The sequence below is a fragment of the Mixophyes fleayi genome, chromosome 6 (genome assembly GCF_038048845.1).
Source record: "Mixophyes fleayi isolate aMixFle1 chromosome 6, aMixFle1.hap1, whole genome shotgun sequence".
NCBI classification, from domain to species: Eukaryota; Metazoa; Chordata; class Amphibia; order Anura; family Limnodynastidae; genus Mixophyes; species Mixophyes fleayi.
The window spans coordinates 106,657,665-106,676,544 of record NC_134407.1 but is presented as its reverse complement, the minus strand read 5'-3'; positions in this window follow the sequence as shown (position 1 = coordinate 106,676,544).

Sequence of the window (18,880 nt, the reverse complement as noted above, 5' to 3'; positions counted from 1 at the left end):
AAGAAGCACCCCAGGAGGATACCTGGGTATGAAGTCAATCGAACTGTTGAGAATGAGTCGTGAGCCAGGGCAAACCCAAAATGATGGAATTGACGGATTGAGGAATGACCAAGAACTTTATCCACTCTTGATGAAGGATCCCTACCTGCAACCAGACTGGGCTAGTGATACAGGTGATGGAACCGTTGCTGACTCGATTACCATCCACTGCGGTGAGAACCAATGGCTGCGGCAACAGATGAAAGGGTATACAGAGCTTAGACACCAGAGTGGCGGAAACGAAGTTCCCTGCGGATCCAGAATCCACAAAGGCAGAGAATTCCAGAGAGGTATCCATAGTATTGAGGGTAACTGGCATCAGGAAGTTGGTATCATTAAGAGAATAGGGAGAACGGAATCTGGATCCTAGGACAACCTCCCTTCTATTGAATAGGAGGAAGAGTTTCCCGGCCTCTTTGGACAAGTTGATAATAGATGACCGGGCTCCCCACAAAACAAACAGAGGCGATTCTTAATCCAACGTTCTCTTTCATCTCGGGATAAACGAGAATGGCTAATCTGCATGGGCTCTTCGGCCAGAGGAGCCGGAGACTGGAAATGAGGAGCCAAACAAGTGAAGCGGCGGCCTTGGTCTCTCTCCAGCGAGCGTTCTTGTTGACGAATGTCCACTTTGACGATAAGTGAGACCAGCTCATCCAGTTTGGTGGGAAGATCCCGGAAAGCGAGAGCATCCTTGATAGGATCAGACAACCCCTGTCAAAAAGTAGCTGTCAAGGCCTCATCGTTCCACCCCAGCTCAGAGGCAAAGGTGTGGAATTGTACAGCATACTGACCAGCCGAGAGGGTAAGGAGACTGGAGGCGGCAGAAGGCACTCGGCCGGGCTCATCAAATACCTTCCGAAAATTTTCATTGAATATAGTGGAGTTATACAGAGAAACATCGTTCCGTTCCCATATTGGAAAAGCCCAGGCCAGGGCCTGTCCAGTGAGAAGGGATATAATATAGGCTACCTTGGCTCTCTCAGAAGAGAAATTCTCCGTTGCAAGCTCAAATTGGATGGAGCATTGATTGAGAAATCCTCGACATCCCTTAGGGTTACCATCATACTTCTCAGAAGTAGGTATACGTAGACTCCTGGGCGTAGCTGCGTTCACACTAGGAGGAGTTGCAGCCGGAGAAGCTGTCTGGGGTAGATTCATGGCGTCCAGGCGGGATATCACACCTTGTATACACTGCAGGAGTTGAGTCTGGTTAGACTCTTGCTGTTCCACACGCTGGCCCAAATGGAGGAGGAGGTCACGAGCAGAGGGCTCCCCAGAGCCAACCGTAATGGCCAGAGTAAACTATCAGGCCTGCCAGGGCACGCAGGTCGCGGTCCTATTAGTCAATTGCCAGTGTAGTGATAGAAGGTTCAGACGGTCCGGGTCAAGCCAATTGGAATGCAAGGTACAAAGGGAGAATTCAGGAGAGTAGTCAAACAAGCCCAGGTCATAGGAACAAAGTGGGGCACACAGAAAGGAGGATGGTCGACAAGCCGGGTCACAACAGGAGAGCAAATACACAGGAGGATGGTCTAGGAAGCCGGGTCACAACAGGAAAACACTCACTTGGAAAGCTAGAGGCAGAAACCTGTTACTCTGGCACCCTAATGGCGCCAGAGCCAGGTTTAAATTGCCTAGCTACGGGACGGACCTGTGCGCATGCGCCCGATGGAGCTGGGGGCGCGGCAACCCTGTTGCTAGGCAACAGGGCGCCCCGAGTGGCTTTCACAGGCGTCCGTCCCTGCCAAGGGGAAGAACAGCTGGGACGGCGCCTGACAGGTGTCTGCTATAGGGGAAGACCTCTGTCATCTGTTCTGCAAGTTAGTTTTCAAACCGGCAACCTAACATTATAACCAGCCTTGAAAATTCTAGGAGTAATTCCTCTGTATGGATAAAAGCTGAACCAACCCATCTCCATCCCAAGTCCTGGCTGGTCAAATTCAGACCCTGTTTCAGATGGTTCAGGGATTATCACATTGTCTGTCTGCTCAAGAGGAAGCCTCTAGGACTTCACAAGTCACCTTGGCTCCTGCAGTAGAACCCAAGCTGAATTTGCCGGACCGGTTTTCTGGGAACAGAGGTTTGTTCCGGAATTTCAAGAAGAGCTGTAAGCTCTATTTCTGTCTGAGACCTCGGTCTTCCGGCTCGGAACAACAGTGGGTCGGGATCATCATCTCCCTTCTCCAGGATGATCCACGGTCATGGGCCTTTAGTCTGGCTCCGACAAGCCCAATCATGCAGTCCGTGGATGCTTTCTTTAGTGCTTTGGGTCTGCTCTATAATGACCTGGTTCTAGTGGCCTCCGCTGAATTCAGACGATGGTCGACTGACAGTGAGTGGAATGATCCGGCATTACGTAGTCAGTTTCGCCTAGGGCTGTCAGAACAGATCAAGGAAACTCTGGTACAGTATCCATCTCCAACATCCCTGGAGACCCTCATGCAGCTCGCCATCAAGATTGCTAGAAGATTCAAGGAGAGGAAGGTGGAAAAAGAGGCACCATGTTTCTCTTTTGCTTTTGTTCCTGTATCTACAGATACAGAAGAGCCCATGCAATTAGAGGCACACCGTCTTTCTTCTGAGGAAAAGAACAGAAGACGGTCTCAAGGCCTCTGCCTCTACTGTGGCACCAAGGGTCACTTCTCCTGCTCTTGTCCCAACAAATCGGGAGAAGAGCATGCCTAGTGAACTATGGGGAGATTCACCTATGTCTGCAAATCGTTTCCCCAAAAACTGCTGTTTTGGTTCCGGCGCACATCTCTTACGGTGATTGTTCTGTGGCCATCTTGTCCTTTATTGACAGTGGTGCGGCTGGCAAATTTCTGGACATCGGGTTTACTCACTCTGATGGAATTCCCTATGTAAAGCTCCATTCCGCTATTATAGTGTGTGGCCTGGATGGTAGTCCAGTGCCTGGTGGCAAAATTCTTTGTGAGACATCTCCAGTGCAGCTAACCATGGGTGCTCTCCACTCTGAAGCTCTGTCACTTTTCATCATAGATTGCCCGTCTGTCCCTTTAATTTTGGGCCATCCCTGGCTCTTCCTTCACAACCCTGTTGTGGATTGGGTTAAAGGGGAAATTACTCAATGGAACCCTTACTGTTAGCGATCCTACTTCACCTTGCCCTACCGGATCCTGCAACCAGTACCTGAGCAGCTCCCTCCTCAATACCATGAGTTCCGGGATGGGTTCTCTAACAAAGCAGCAGACTCTCTACCTCCACATCATGACTTCGATTGAGCCATTTTTCTGATCCCTAGTTCAAGACTACCTAAAGGGAGGTTGTACTCTCTCTCTGGTCTCGAGACCAATGTCGTGCAGGAATACATAGACAAAAATCTGGAAAAAGGGTTTATCAGGCCATTTAAATCTCCAGTAGGAAACAGATGCTTCTTTGTTTATAAAAAAGTTGGTGGATGGCGTCCCTGCATCGACTACCGGGGTCTCAATCAAATCCTGATTAAGAATACCTATCCTCTTCCCCTCATCTCTGTGCTTTTTGACCAACTAAAGACTGCCACCATCTTCACCAAAATCGATCTCTGCGGGGCATACAAACTCATCAGCATCAGAGAGGGAGACGAATGGAAAACGGCATTCAACACACATTTTGGCCACTACGAGTAACTGGTTATGCCGTTTGGCCTTAGCAACGCACCTGCCGTGTTTCAAGACCTAATTTATGAAGTACTCCGTGAATTCCTTGGTAAGTTCATTGTCGTGTACCTGGATAACATCCTGATTTATTCCCAGTCATTATCTCTGCATCAGTGTTATGTTAAGCAGGTTTTCCAACAACTTTGTGAGCATCATCTCTTTGCCAAGTTGAAGAAGTGCGAATTTGAGGTACAGAATGTGTCATTTCTGGAATACATCATCTCCCCTGCTGGTTTCTCCATGGACCCAACTAAAGTCCAAGCCATTCTAGATTGGGTGCAACCCAATAACCTCAAAGCTGTTCAGAGGTTCTTGGGTTTTGCAAACTATTATAGAAGGTTTATCCACGGTTTCTCAGATATAGTGGCTCCTATTGTCACCCTTACCCTTAAGGGAATGGCTCCAACTAATTGGCCCCTTCAGACGGTAACCACATTTGAAACCCTCAAAAAGGTATTTGTCTCTGCTCAGGCTCTCAGACACCCTAATCCAGATATACCCTTTTTTCTGGAGGCTGATGCCTCTGAATTCGGAGCTGCCACTGTCCTCTCCCAGAAAGACCCGCATACTCACCGTTTACATCCGTGTGCATATTTCTCCCATAAATTTTCTACCGCTGAAACTAACTATGACATAGGTAACCGGGAACTTTTAGTTATTAAGTGGGCCTTTGAAGAATGGCGTCATTGGCTGGAAGGAGCCATGCATGTAATCTCTGTGATAACTGATCTCAAGAATCTGCAGTATATCCAATGAGCCAAACGGTTGAATCCCAGACAGGACCACTAGGCACTCTTCTTTACTCAGTTCAACTTCATAATTACCTACAGACCCGGTTCTAAAAACATCAGGGCAGATGCCCTGTCGAGGAGCTTCATGTCGCATCATGTTCCAGTTTCTGAACCACTGCCTATAATCCCATCGTCTATCATCCATGCTGGACTAATTTAAGATAAGCGGTCCTATCTGAGGCTCATGACAGCAAGACTGCCGGGCATCCTGTTATCTATAAGACGGTGGAAATTCTTTCTCGTTCCATGTGGTGGTCCTCATTACCTGCAGATGTCAGGAACTTTGTTCTGTCCTGTGAAAGTTGTGCAAGGAGTAAGGTCCCTAGGAACTGTCCTTCAAGCCAGCTTGTTCTATTATCCATTGCTGGAAACCTTGGACACACCTATCAATGGACATTATCGCTAAACTCCCATCTTCTGCAGGGCATAACACCATATTGGTGTTTGTAGACCGGTTCAGCAAGATGTATCATTTCCTACCGTTAACCAGACTTCCAAGTCCACGAGATCTAGCCATTCTATTTGTTCAACATGTATTCCGGTTCCATGGGCTCCCCTACTGATATTGTCTCTGATCGTGGCACTCAGTTTGTTGCACAGTTTTGGATATCTTTCTGTACCCTTCTCGGGATCAATATCAGTCTTTCGTTTGCATACCACCCTCAATCCAACAGACAAGCAGAGAGGGTTAACCAATCCCTGGAACAGTTCTTACGGTTATACACCTCAGAATTTCACGACAATTGTTTCTCTCTGTTACCCTGGGCAGAATTTGCATACAATAACTCATGTCATTCTTCTACTCATACTTCTCCATTGTAATTTTGGGTTCCACCCCATGTCTAATTTCCTATATTCACTTAGTTCTTCTGGTCTCCTGGAAATACGTTCTACAGCTGCTGCAGACCTCAAGATCATTTGGATGAAAGTTCAGTCTTCTTTGAGGTGAACCTCACTCCACTCTAAAAGAAATTCTGACCGCCATCGTACGGCTTGCTCTTTCAAAGTAGGACAGAAGATTTGGCTGTCTACTCGCGACATCAAACTCAGACAGCCCTGCAAAAAACTTGGGCCTAAATTTATTGGACCATTCACCATTATCAGACAAGTTAACCCTGTTGCCTTCAGGTTAAAGGTTCCTTTCGCCTTGAGGATACCAAACACTTTCCACTGCTCCCTTCTCAAACCAGTGTTAGACCCAAGCCAGCTTCAGCAATCTCAGCACTCAAGTACTCGGTCACCGGATCTGGATAGATCTCAGAGATTTGTTGTTCAAAAGATCCTTGATTCTAAAAAAGTCCAAGGATAGGTCCACTTTCTGGTCCAGTGGAGGAATCGTGGTTTTGAAGAACGGTCCTGGGTTCTACGAAGGAGCCTTCATGCTAAAAAACTTATCAAGAAGTTTTTCAAGCAGTTCCCTAGGAAACCAGGGTGTCGGGGTTCCTCAACCCCATTTCAAGGGGGAAGTGCTGTTAGAAGCGGAGGCGGCCGTTGGCGCCGCCGCGACTCCCTGCCCCTCTCCCTGGTGTCCCGGCCGTCTCCATCACAACTGGAACATCACTTCCGGGTTCTCGACTCTGACCGCTGCCAGGGCAACAGCCGGATGCCGAAATTAACTATCGTGCCCCGACCACTCAGAGCAGCCGGGTGCACGTGATAGACAGCTTGCAGGCTGATTAAAGAGCATTTATTACCTTGTGCCTGTGCTTAGTAACAGGGCAAAGCCCTGATTAGTCAGTATTTAAGGCAGGGAGGGCTTAGCCTCCCTGCTGGTTATAATGTGGATTTACCCTGTTGCTAACCTTCTCTTGTCCTGTATCTGCTTGTCCTAGTTCCTGTGGATACTCTGCCTGTTTTTTTTATTGGACCTGCTGTTGTGACCTCTGCCTGTACCTTGGACCTTGCCTTCTTGCCTGTGACCCTGACCCTTGTCGTGTTATCTGATCATTCTACCTTGCTTGTGACCCCTGACCTCAGCCTACATCTGACCATCCGTTACCATCCACTCAGCCTCCTCTGGCCTGCCGCTGCGGTATTGAATAACGAATTTGCACTACGCTAAGAGTTAAGTCCTGGGGGCATCCGAGTACCTGTGAAGACATAAAGCTCTACGGGAAAGGCGGCTGCTATAGGTTAAGACCTCTGTCATCTGTTTTGCGAGTTAGTTAACAAACCGGCAGCCTAACACATTTAGCTTTTATTTGTTTATTTGCCAACATGATTATGAATTACAGATAGGAGATGTTAATTATAGCCACAGACAAGACACATGCTGCCTAATATTGGTAAAGAGTACTTCCATCTGCTAGTAATTAGCCTTGTCATTAGCTGCAGTGCTTGCTTTTGGCTACTTTTAGCTTCTCTCCAGCTTCAAATATAGCAGTGAATGTTTTTAAACATATTTTAAATAAAACCTTATGTCCCCCTTCCAACAATATATGTTTTAGTGCTATATTTGTAAATGATCGCATACAAAATATTTATCACATAACCAAAGTTATGCACAAAAATACCATTCTAGAAAGAAGTTTTTGCCAATATCAGGGACATGGTCATTGATATACCCATGTGGCTGCTATGGGATCTGGATCTATATGTACAGCATATCTTGCAGAGAAAGCTATACAGCTTAACTGACACTGAGAAGAAGGCCCAGCTGAATACAGCTAGTGCTCTGCATCTATGGGCATTCCTCTACTTCCTGAAGTTCTGTTTGAGTTCAGTTTTCAGTTTTAGCCCCTTTTCTTGCCAGACTCATGAGACTTGGGATTGTGCAAATAGACTGCAAATGGGAACTGTGCAAGGGGATTAGCAGTGGGGCTGAGAATTGTGTTAGATGCAGGGCCGCCAAGAGGGGGTGGAGCAGGTACTAATTACCCGGGCCCGGGCATGCCAAGGTGCCCGGCCCGGGTCCTAGTGACGACAATTTTATTTTTTTTCAAAACTAATTGTTTTTTTGTTGGTTTTTTTTGCGGCGGGGAGGCGGGGTGGTGGTCGTTGATGGGGGGAGCAGGGTAGTTAAAAAAAAATAAACATACTCACGTGACTCACGTGATTGCGGCACCGGCGTCCCTCCTCTCTGCTCTATTCAGACTGTCTGAATGCCGGAGGTGACGTCATCATGTCACGCCCAGCATTCAGACAGTCTGAATGGAGCAGAGAGGGGCAGAGAAGACCAAGAGAGAAGAGAGAAGAAAAGGAAAAGGTAAGTAAAGGGAGGAAAACGAGGGGGGCAGCATGACACAGAAGGGTTAAAAAAACGGGGGGGCAGGATGACACAGAGGGGTTAAAAAATGGGAGGGGGGCAGGATGACACAGAGGGGTTAAAAACGGGGGAGGGGGCATGGCATGAAGGGGTTAAAAAATGAAGGGGGGCATGGCACAGATGGGGTTAAAAAACAGGTGGGGGGCTTGGCACAGAGGGGTTAAAAACGAAGGTGGGGGCATGGCACAGAGGGGTTAAAAAATGAGGGGGGCATGGCACAGAGGGGTTAAAAAATGAGGGGGAGTATGGCACAGAAGGGTTAAAAAAAGGGGGAGGGCATGGCACAGAGGGGTTAAAAAATGCGGGAGGGCATGGCACAGAGGGGTTAAAAAATGAGGGGGGCAAGACACAGAGAGGTTAAAAATGACGGGAGGTAGCATGACACAGAGGGGTTAAAAAAGGGGGGCATGGCACAGAGGGGTTAAAAAACAGGGGGGCCGCATGGCACAGTGGGATTGAAAAAGGGGGGGAGCCAGGTGACGGGGGCAAAAGCAGCATGGAGGGCGCATTATGATCATAAGGCATGGCAATGATGAAGGGGCACATTATTGTAATGTTGGAGCTGGAGGAAGGCCTAAATATTAATCGTGGGTGGTATTATTTTAACGCCAGGGTTGTTTGAAATTATCTAAATGTAGCCATTTTTTCCAAATAGGGCCCCCAGCATTCCAGGATACAGACAAGCCACAACTAAGAAACCTGCAGCCACAGGTGGTGAAAGTGAGAAGAACAAGTAGGAGAGAGCAGGACAGTATGTGAAATGTTGTGATTCTAGTAGGGACAATGCCAATTTTGGGTGAGTGTTGTAAGGTGCAGGTTAAGACTGAACTCTGTGTACACACTGCATTCTTTGTATATTACACTGTGGTGCTAGATGTCCTGAAAGTCAGGAGTGCTTGGACATATGTGACACTCCGGCAAATTCAGAGCCTAGTGATTTTGATGTGTTAGCCACGCCCCAATGGCACATTTGCCACGCCCCCAAATGCATGACCACACCACTGGAAAACTTTTTTTAGCATACTCAACTATAAGGGGGGCCCCATGAATTTGTTGTACCGAGTCCCTGAATTCCTCTTGGCAGCCCTGGTTAGATGACTACAACTGGGGACTGAGAACAAGTTAAAAAAACAATATTGGTTATCTAGAGAGAGGCAGGCATGAATCCAAGCCCTGAAAGTATGTGGCAAATATGCAGGCAAGGCCTCCATTAAACTTTGGTCTGCTGATGAAATGTTTACAGGGGGTGAAAGAAGAGGTCAGTGAAAAAAGGTACTAGAGCTAGATAGAAGAAATTATATGATTGTTTTAGTACTAAAAAAATACTCTTCCCACTTGAGCCTAGAGTCTCCATACTTGCCAATTCTCCCGGAATGTCCGGGAGACTCCCGAAATTCAGGTAGGACTCCCGGGAGAGCAGGCAAGTATCCCGCACACGGTAACTTGCTCGTCAAAATAATGCGATTCGCGGTGAATCGCGTCATATTGGCCCGCCCCTGTGTCGAAAACGACATTTTGTCGCGGGAGCGGGGGGGGCAAAATGACGCGATTGACTGCGCCCTGCCCCTCCCACCCTCAAACAACACCCCCCTGCCCAGGATCTCTCGGAATCACATTTTAAAAGGTTGGCAAGTTTGGCCTAGACACAGTGCTTATTACTGCAATAACCATTTTTTAAATAGAATATTGTTTTTGCTGTGTGTAAATTTCAAGAAAAGTTCATTAATTCAAATGAGTGTTCAGAAAATCAACACCCCCACAGATTATTTATCAACTATGTAAATATTCATTCATTTCAGAAAACTCATCCCTGAGGATTTTACAAACCTTCCTGATAACAATAAATAAAAAGATTGGTTACCAGACTGGGCTAATGTCTAAGTGAAATTGATGATTCTTTAAATGACTATTTAATACCATCAGTTTGTGTCACCCAGCCATTTCCTACTTGCTATCAATGAGATATGTATCGCTAATGAATTATGCTTGGAAAAACATATTTGAATCAAATAAATTAGCTAAAGTGGGCAGCACATTTTATTACCAAATAGAGAACTATTTTACTTTCCACATTTATTATGTTTCAGCAAATATATGTCAGGAGTCTCTAAACTATTGGGTAATTCTCGAACTATTTTAAAGTATGTGTTTGAAATCAAGAAGAGGTAAACTTTGACTTTTTTGTCTTTGTAAAAAGCTAATTTGAAACTAAGAATTACAGTAATATTAGCAGTATACGTGGAATATTAATTATTATGCCAACTTTATAACATTAATGATGTTTTTTTTAAATCCCAAGGAAGCACTGCATGGAAATAATTTATAATGGTAAAACCCAACTTCAAAGTAATGCTTTACTGTAAGAAATGGTTGTACAGGAGTGCAGTATGAGGACATTTAATAAAATAGCATCCTTAGATGGTGAAATTAATTAGCCAGAGTAAAAGGAAACAGTCTGCATATTGGCTGATTGGATTCTGATTCATATACACAACTCTATATTGCTTCAAACTTCAAGAATTATTAATGGATGATTGCAGTTTATAATTGCTCTGCTTTATTATCCAATTAAGTCATAATCTTTTTTTAAAAAGCGTCTAAATTCCTCAGTTAATAATGAACAGTGGTCAATAATAAACATGTTTAAGTGTCAAAACTATACTTGTGTATATTGTATGTAAGACTTGCTATGCACAATAATTTGGCATTTACAAGTACTGTAAAAACATAAAGAAAAAACTCCACTGCTTTGTAGTGGCAGAAAACATATTTAGCTATATTATATCTATAGCTATATTGATAAAGAATATACAGCAGTTGTTCATATAGAACAAAAAAATCTAACCATTTATAGAAAAAAAACCTAGTTAAAATGACTGAAAAAAAAATAAGAGTAAGATCATGTTGGGTCCTTTTTTTGTCATGTATAATTAACCCAATCGACTTCAGTTTTCATGTAAGCATCAACTAAATATTGTTGAGTCAGCTCACTAGCAGATAGAAATGGATTAAACTGGTTACGGATTGATATTCTGTAAACGTAATATATGTTTCTCCTGTTCTTGTGTATATATATATATATATATATATATATATATATATTACATAGACAAAAAACCTTACGGTTTAACATGTCTTATTACGGTTCCTTACACACCATCTAAAATGTAAGAAAACTATTGAAACTCTTCCACTCAAACTCCAAAAAGCAATGAAATTACGACGATTAAGGCAGGAACCTTAATGGAGTTAATGAACCTTAATGGTGTTCCTTGCGCAATACAGACATGGTTTGCCATCACATCCTGTGGTTAGCTGCAGATTCAGCACTATCATGGAGTGAGATTGCTGTCAATCACAAAAGGGTGGAGCTGCTAATTCACAGATTTGTGTGTTTACTGGAATACACACATGCAGTAAAATTACATTTTCTTAGTTTAGCTTTATCGTAGTTTAGGGCCTGCGTGTCTTAGAAAAAGACAGTAGAGCGGCTTCAGAAAAAAGTAGTGGGGACAAAATTTGAGGCCCCCACAAAGCTTCTCACGGCTAATCAATGCAGGTGACCTTGCTGATATGCTCAACATAAAAATCTGGTATGTCCCCACTAGTCACAATTGTCAGAACAAAAGTGTGCGTGTGTCCAATGGGGAGGGGAGAAAGTGTGTGTGCCTCCCACGCTATAGGCCAGTATTCTGTCCGAATGTATAGCAGGAGCAGGAAGCAGAAGTGACTGCATCCTGCAGGTAAAGACATAGTCGAATACGTCTGCTTCTGAAGGTAAAGCGGGGACAGTGAAGCATGACAGAGCCCACCGATAGCTTCGACTATAGGCCAGAGAGAAGTGGAGATGAGTATGCTCCTGACACTTCGGAGGAGAGCGGTTCAGACACGAGCGGTGATGCCCTGTTACCCACCAGAGCAGCAGAATGCATGTACCCAGAGATGAGTTCTATGTACGACCATTCTCGACCTTCTGCTAGGTGTGTCTTAAACACAGGGGGTCAGAGAGATGACGCGGTGTCTGTCCAAACACTATCCAGAAACAGTGATTACTCCAGGGCGTATAACAAAAAGCAGTACTGCCTGTACTGTGAGAAGCCCCTTTTAAAAATTGCCCGACACATGGAACATGTTCACCGCAATAAGACTGCAGTAGCCTGGCCCTGAAAATCCCCAAGCATTCGAAAGAAAGGTGCATGCAAATGGCACTTCTTCGCAATTGGGGCACCTTGCACACAATGCTGAGGCAATGAGGGCAGGCCTAGGCATTCTGGTCCCGTGCAAACTTCCAGACAAAGAGATGGATGCTAAAGGCTTCATGCACTGTGTAGCCAGGGCTTATTTGCAAGGAAATACCTGTGGTGACACATGAAGAGATGTAAGCTAAACTGAAGGGGCAACAAGCTCACACCTGGCAAGAACAGTCCAGTCACTGTGCGCCTTTCCTCAGCCTGTTCCACCTGACATCAGTGATGGCTTTGGAAGCTCTTGAGTGACATGACCCAGGATGAAGTCTTACTCGCAGTACAAAATGATCTATGCATCATGCAGATGGAACAGCAATTGTTCAACCGGGTCTGATCAGATGTTGGCACAAGTACATCCATCAAAAGCTTAGAGAAATGGGCAGGCTACTGCTACAGGTTAGAAGAGCTACCCCTTTGGAGAGGATGGAAGACTTTACCGCCCCATCAAACTTTCTGCACATAGTAGACGCTGTGAATCTGGTAGCTGGCTATGACGAGGAGACAGGTACATTTAAGACGCCCTCTGTGGCACTCAAGATCGGACACGGTCTGCAAAAGATAGCGAGCATTGTGGAGTGCCGAACCATGATGGAGGGCTGCACTACTGCATTTGAAAACACACCGAATTTCAGGAAGCTATATGAGACGAGATGGAGCGGGTTGATCTCATCGGCTGCCTTGAAAACTCTTAAGGAATCCAAGTGGAACATGCCTCGGCTCTTACCTTTCATGGAAGATGTGAAAAAAATGCACTTGTATCTCGATGAGAAGCAGCAAGATTACCGAAGTGGGTTATCCACCGAGCCTACTGTTAACCACTGGGCACTACTTGCAAAAGTCATCCTGGCACAGGTGATCTTATTTGCCAGACCAGCTGCCTTGTCACACTTCAGAGGATCCGATTGCATACGACTGCCCGTGAGTTTGGGGCCAAGCATCTCCAGACGCTGTCTTCCACGAAGCTTCAAAAGCACATTGCCACTCTCTCGAAGGTCCTCAACCTAAAAAACACAGAACCGGATCAGTAGGCAGACTTCCTTGGGTATGAGATCAGGGCGCACCAGCAGTATTTCCGCCCCCCAGAAGGTACCCTCCAACTTGCCAAGATCAGCAAACTGTTAATGGCTCTCGAGAGTGGCAGACTGGCCGAATTCAAAGGCAAGAAGTTGGACAAGATGCACATTTATTAGGACTGTAAGTGGAAAATCTGGTGTCTGATGTATGCTTTTGACTTTTACCTCGGTCATTTATATATCTGTTTCTTTTCAGAATCGGTCCAGTTACAGAGGGACATATCTGATGATGAGCAATCCCCTGTGACAAAGGGACAAGTGGCCATGCGTTTAGTCGACACTTTCTTGTCAGAAGAGAGGTGGTGTATGGACCTGGCGACACAGGACCACTGCCCAGCCAAGGCTTCCACAGGTAGGTGTAGCACACAGCTTTACCTTCTCTGTTTTTTGCAGAGCCATAATGGACCACTCTACTTCCTTTCAGGTTGCAAAGAAGTGCGGAGGAAATTCTGGGACAGAGAGGAGGTCAAGGCTGTGAAGAAACACCTGATGAAGTTTATACAGACATGTCGGGTGCCCGGAAAGCGAGACTGTGTTGCGTGCCTCATGAATTGATGATTGAACCATCAATTCTGAAAGATCAGAACTGGTCGGGGGTGAAATTCTACATAAAGAACCGCATAACAGCTTTAAAGAGGGATCAAACTTGTTGAAATAATGCAAAGTGGTTGAACAGGACTGTAGCCTCCATGGCTAGGTGTCAGTGTAAGTGGGCATGCAGATGTCCTCAGAAGGCCAGAATACACAAAACTTTCCCTACCATTGTTATTATTTATTAATTTATGTAAGCGGGAATGTGGATGTCCTCAGACAGTCACATGATGCTTTCCCCATCTTGCAGTCCATGTCAGTACTTTATGCAAAGTCAAGTGTAAATCTCATGTGGTAACCTTGGTGACAAACCACTCCTACACATACCCCTATGATTGTTCTGTTGACTGAACATTAGGAAAGGGGTGTCCCTATACGCCATGTTCCATCACATTGCAATAAAAACAAGTGTGTGTGTGTGTGTGTGTGTGTATGTGTGTGTGTGAGAGGGGGCCAGTATAGTGTGTGTGTCTGTGTGTGTGCCAGTATAGTGTGAGTGTGTGTGTCTGTGTGTGTGTGTGTGTGTGTGTGTGTAAGAGAGGGGGCCAGTACAGTGTGTGTGTGTGTGTGTGTGTGTGTGTGTGTGTGTATGTGTGTGTGTGTGTTTGTGTGTGTGTGTGAGAGAGAGGGCCAGTATAGTGTGTGTATGTGTATGTGTGTGTGTGTGTGTATGTGTGTGCGAGAAGGGGCCAATACAGTGTGTGTATATGTGTGTGTGCGCGTGTGTGTGCGCGCGTGTGTGTGTGTGTATTAACATACTGTGTGAGGGAAGGGGGATCTAAGTTGGTGTGGTGCAGGTTTGGGGCTAATTAAGGGTGCAATTTTATTTGTGGGTGGTGAGGCAATTTATTAGTAGAGCCTATAAAGTTAAGATGGGGTGATTGGACCTTTATTTAATGCTGGGGTGGTTTGAGAGCTATTAATTGAATGTGGGTTGTCTTGGAAAAATGAGGCCTGTTTAATAAATGTGATTATGAATTATTTAATGCCTGGGATGGTTGTGGGAAATGGTTATATTTATTAAACATAAATGCTATTTAATTTATTGCTGGGGCTGTTTGGAGGGAGGGAAATAGGTTTGTTTATTAAATGGGTATACTATTTAATGTTGATGGAAAGTATGTCTATTTATTAAATGTGTGTTCTAATAATTTAATGACAGAGCTAGTTGGAGGGAAGTAGATCTATTTATCAAAAGTGAATACTATTATTTTAATTTTGAGCTTGAGGGAGGCTTTATGAAACGTGGGTGTTATAGTGATTTAACACCAAGGCTGGTTGGAGTTTTTTAAATTTCATTTACCCACTTTTTTTTCCAAATAGGGTCTCCAACATTCCAGGAATCAGACAAGCAGCAACTGATCTAAAGACATCAGCAGCCACAAGTGGTGAAAGTGACAAGAACAGGTAGGAGAGAGGAGGACAGTCTGCCAACTCTCCTGAATCTGTTGGAACAGTCCCGCATTTGGTCTCACTTAGTCAGGATTTAGTCTGAGTGCAAGGACAGTTGGGAGGTATGTCCCGCTTCACACTGTGCTGCTCGTGAAGGCAGAAATGTGTGCACCTAACTATAGTGCAGACAGTATTGCCTGTGTATTTGTCTAAAATGATAAACATGTTACATCATAGAGGTCCCCCCTGTCTAAAGTACCCCAGGCCCCCCAGAGCCTTAATCCAGCTCTGGGCCAGGGTGTCAGACTGACACCTAGTGCTCTGCTCCTCCTACCAGTAGCACCGCTCATATTATCTGTTTTAGGTTAACCCTAAAACAAATAATAACCCTACTAGTGTATAGTCCAATGCAAAAACAAGCCCTTTCGCTGGCAAAACATCAGGTTTTTAAAGCAAAAGGGCTTTTTGCATTTTGAAAAATTAGCCCCTGAGTTCAGTACTGTATTAAAACATTTTTTAATCTATTGCTATAATATAATTTATACCCCATTACAATCAGTGAGGTATGTAAAAAAACAGAAGTGCTGTAGGGAGAAGTAACATATAAAATAAAATAAAATGCAATATAAACTGAGTTTCTTTTTTTCTTGCATTTTTTGTTTTCATTATTTAAGAATTATCATTTACAATAATAAATTATCGCTGGGTAAAGCAACACTAAAATAGCCTCCTTTTATATTGATAAATATATATATTGTACCGAAGACCACCCTTTAAAGATGGGCCACTACTTATGGGCCAGTGCTATGTGCTTGCCCCAGGGCTAAAGTCTGCCAGCTAGCCCCTGAGTGTGTAACTTACTCAAAAGCTGTTCCACACTAGAGGACCATTTTTGAATATAGCAGGTAAGTTTGGATTTCCACGATTGAGGCAGAGACCAGTGAAGATTGATAGTGACAGCTGGGGAGTTAATTGCAGTGGTAAGGGTGTGATTACAGATGGAGACAGCCTGATTGGTGCAAGAAAGTGTGGGAATGGGTGGGAGGAGTGGGACCTTGGAGGAGGAGAATATGGTATGCTCAATATTGTTCAGGTTCCATCTGGTGCGAGTAACTTTGGCGGATGGTGATGGGACCAGGAGCACTGTAATTAATGGTCATACAGAGCAATCTAAACTGGCCTGTGACCTGGGTCTTCACTGAGTGAAGTCCATATCCTCTTGCCGGGATCCTTTGTGAAGTCCGATTCCAGTCTTAGACTCCGTACCAGTGTATTTAGTTATGCCAATATTACCTGCTAACTATGGTAGCCTGTGTGCATGTACACTAGCTGTATATCCTATATATATACTATGCTGTGTCCATTTGTTTATTGCACGATATGTGCTGTTCAGCCATTGGCAACATTTTGCATACAGTGTCAAACACCTCAGAGTATTCCGATATGACAACCTCTCTTTCTATCACTTCCTTACATCTTCTGGTATGTTCTCCCATAGATACAAAATCCCAAACTCTCACAGATAGTGACAGCCGGGGCACCAGAGTCTAGTGCAGTGATAATGAGTGAATATAGAAGGATACATCCTGATTGGTGCAAGAAAGGGTGGTCATGGGGGAGATGATTGAGACTAGGGTGGAGGAGAATGTGGTAGGATCAATGGTGTCCAGGTTACCGCTAGTGTGTGTAACATTAAGGGATGGGAAAGGTGAGAGCAGTGGGGAGATAATAAAAGAGAGAAAGATGGTGGTCAGAGAGAAAGAAAGGTGAATTGTTGAATTCTGAGATAGTATAAAGGTGGGAAAAGACCAGAACAAGGGAGTGGTTGCAGTGGGAGTGAAAGAAGGTACATTGAGAGAGCCCGAGGGAGGAGGAGGTGGAGAGAAGTTTGGAAGCAGCAGGGATGGAGAGATTGTCTATGGAGATATTAAAGTTCCCCAAGGGAGGGAAGGTCAGAGGAGAGAAATTGAGGGAGCCAGGAGGCAAAGTGATCAAGGAATTGAGAGACAGGACCAGGAGACTGTAGATAAGGGCCACACATAGGTGAGCTAGGTGGAAGAGGCAGATAAAGTGTACCTTGAAGGAGGAAAAAAATATGGTGTTTTAAGGGGAAATAACCTCGAAAGGGCAAAAGGAGGAAAAAGGGAAAGAAGAATTCCATCCCCACTACCTTGCCGGCCCCCAGGTCTGGGTGTGTGGGAGATAGACAAGCACCTGATATAGAGAGCAGCTGTCATCAGGGGGTAGCCAGGATTCAGTGATGGCAATCAGAGTTATAGATAAAGAGATCATGGATGGAGCCAATTTATTGCATTCAGTACTGGCTTTTCAGAGTCTGTGCGATAGGGGGATAGAGAGAAAAGGAGAGATGTGGATGAAGTTGTTGGGTTTACTGGAATGCAAGAGTAGGCAGGATTTCGATTGAGGAAGTTGACATGGAGAGATGGTTATAATGGGATGAGAAACAGAACTAGCATAGGACCTCTCAGTGGGCAGGTTACAGGTCTCCAGCATGTGGGAGAGAAGTGAATATGGTGTTGATCTGGGGAGGCATAGATGAGAGAGGCAGGGTAGAGAAGGAGTAATTAGAGGGAATAGTTTTCTTGAGGAGAAGGGGTAGGGGATAGATAGGAAAAAAAGGAATCAGAGAGAAGACCAGTGAAGTGGGTTAAAGCGAGAGGCAGTGAGGAGGGATAGGTGGAGAGAGGGAAAAATGGGGGAGGGGCAGTGAATCAGACCAGATGCAGAGGAGCAGAGGAGAGAAGAGAGGAGTGGAGGGGAAGGAAGAGATGAAAGGGGAGAACATAGGAAGTTTGGACAAGGGACACAAAGTGAAAGAGGGAGAAGACAGAAGGTAGATAGAGGCAAAGCATGATAAGGCTAGATATAAGTGTGAGATAAAGAATTGAAAGTTTGACAGACTGAAGGGCAGTGAGAGGTAGAAGTGAGGTGAGGTGATGTCAATAAAGAAAAAAGCGAGTGGAAGGAAATAATTGAGAGTTAGCATTAGAGAAAAGTGGTAGAAAATAGGTAATAGGATCAGCAAGGGAATGTTAAGTAGTTAAGACAGTAGTTTTAATACATTTTAACCTCTTCACAATCCTCCCAAACCAACCCCTTTGACTACCATCAATGCTCAAGACCATGCTTCCTATTGAGGACAAAATTGACGAGACCCGAAATTAAATTGTATCCTTTTTCCAGAGCAACAAACTGCTGAATGCCTTTTCTGTATCCTCTGGAAGCGTCTGTTCATGTCCCACAAATTAAATGAAAATGAAAATTAAGTATCTACTCTCTTCTTCACCTCATACTCTATTACCCATCCACTTGATCCTATATCCTCACAAATCAGTTGGGGGCTGATTCATTACCGTTATTATCTTATGTGGCAGTTGCGATGCGTATTTTAAGAACAAACGGAGATAAGAAAGTCATGATTCAACAAGGAACGGAAGTTCAAAGACACGCCCATCTTAAGTAATTTACGCAACGGAAAATAAGCAGTCAGTTCATCTTAAGATGCGCTTCTTAAAATCCACTTCTTATTTAAAGGTAAGATGGTTATGTAACGGCAAATGTGGGAGGTACAAAGGGTTTGTTTACAAATTTAAAAACACAACCAGAGTGTATAGTACAGAACTATTATTGACTAATTATTCACATTAGTATTTATATAATTATACTACCTGGGACAAATTATTTTAAAGTGGTATTGTTACTATTATTTGTAAAAACACACATGGGTCAGGGAAGGGCTAGAGGGCTTTCATCACAGGGTAGGGAGGGAGGTGGAAAGGCCCACCACATCTTCCTAGGG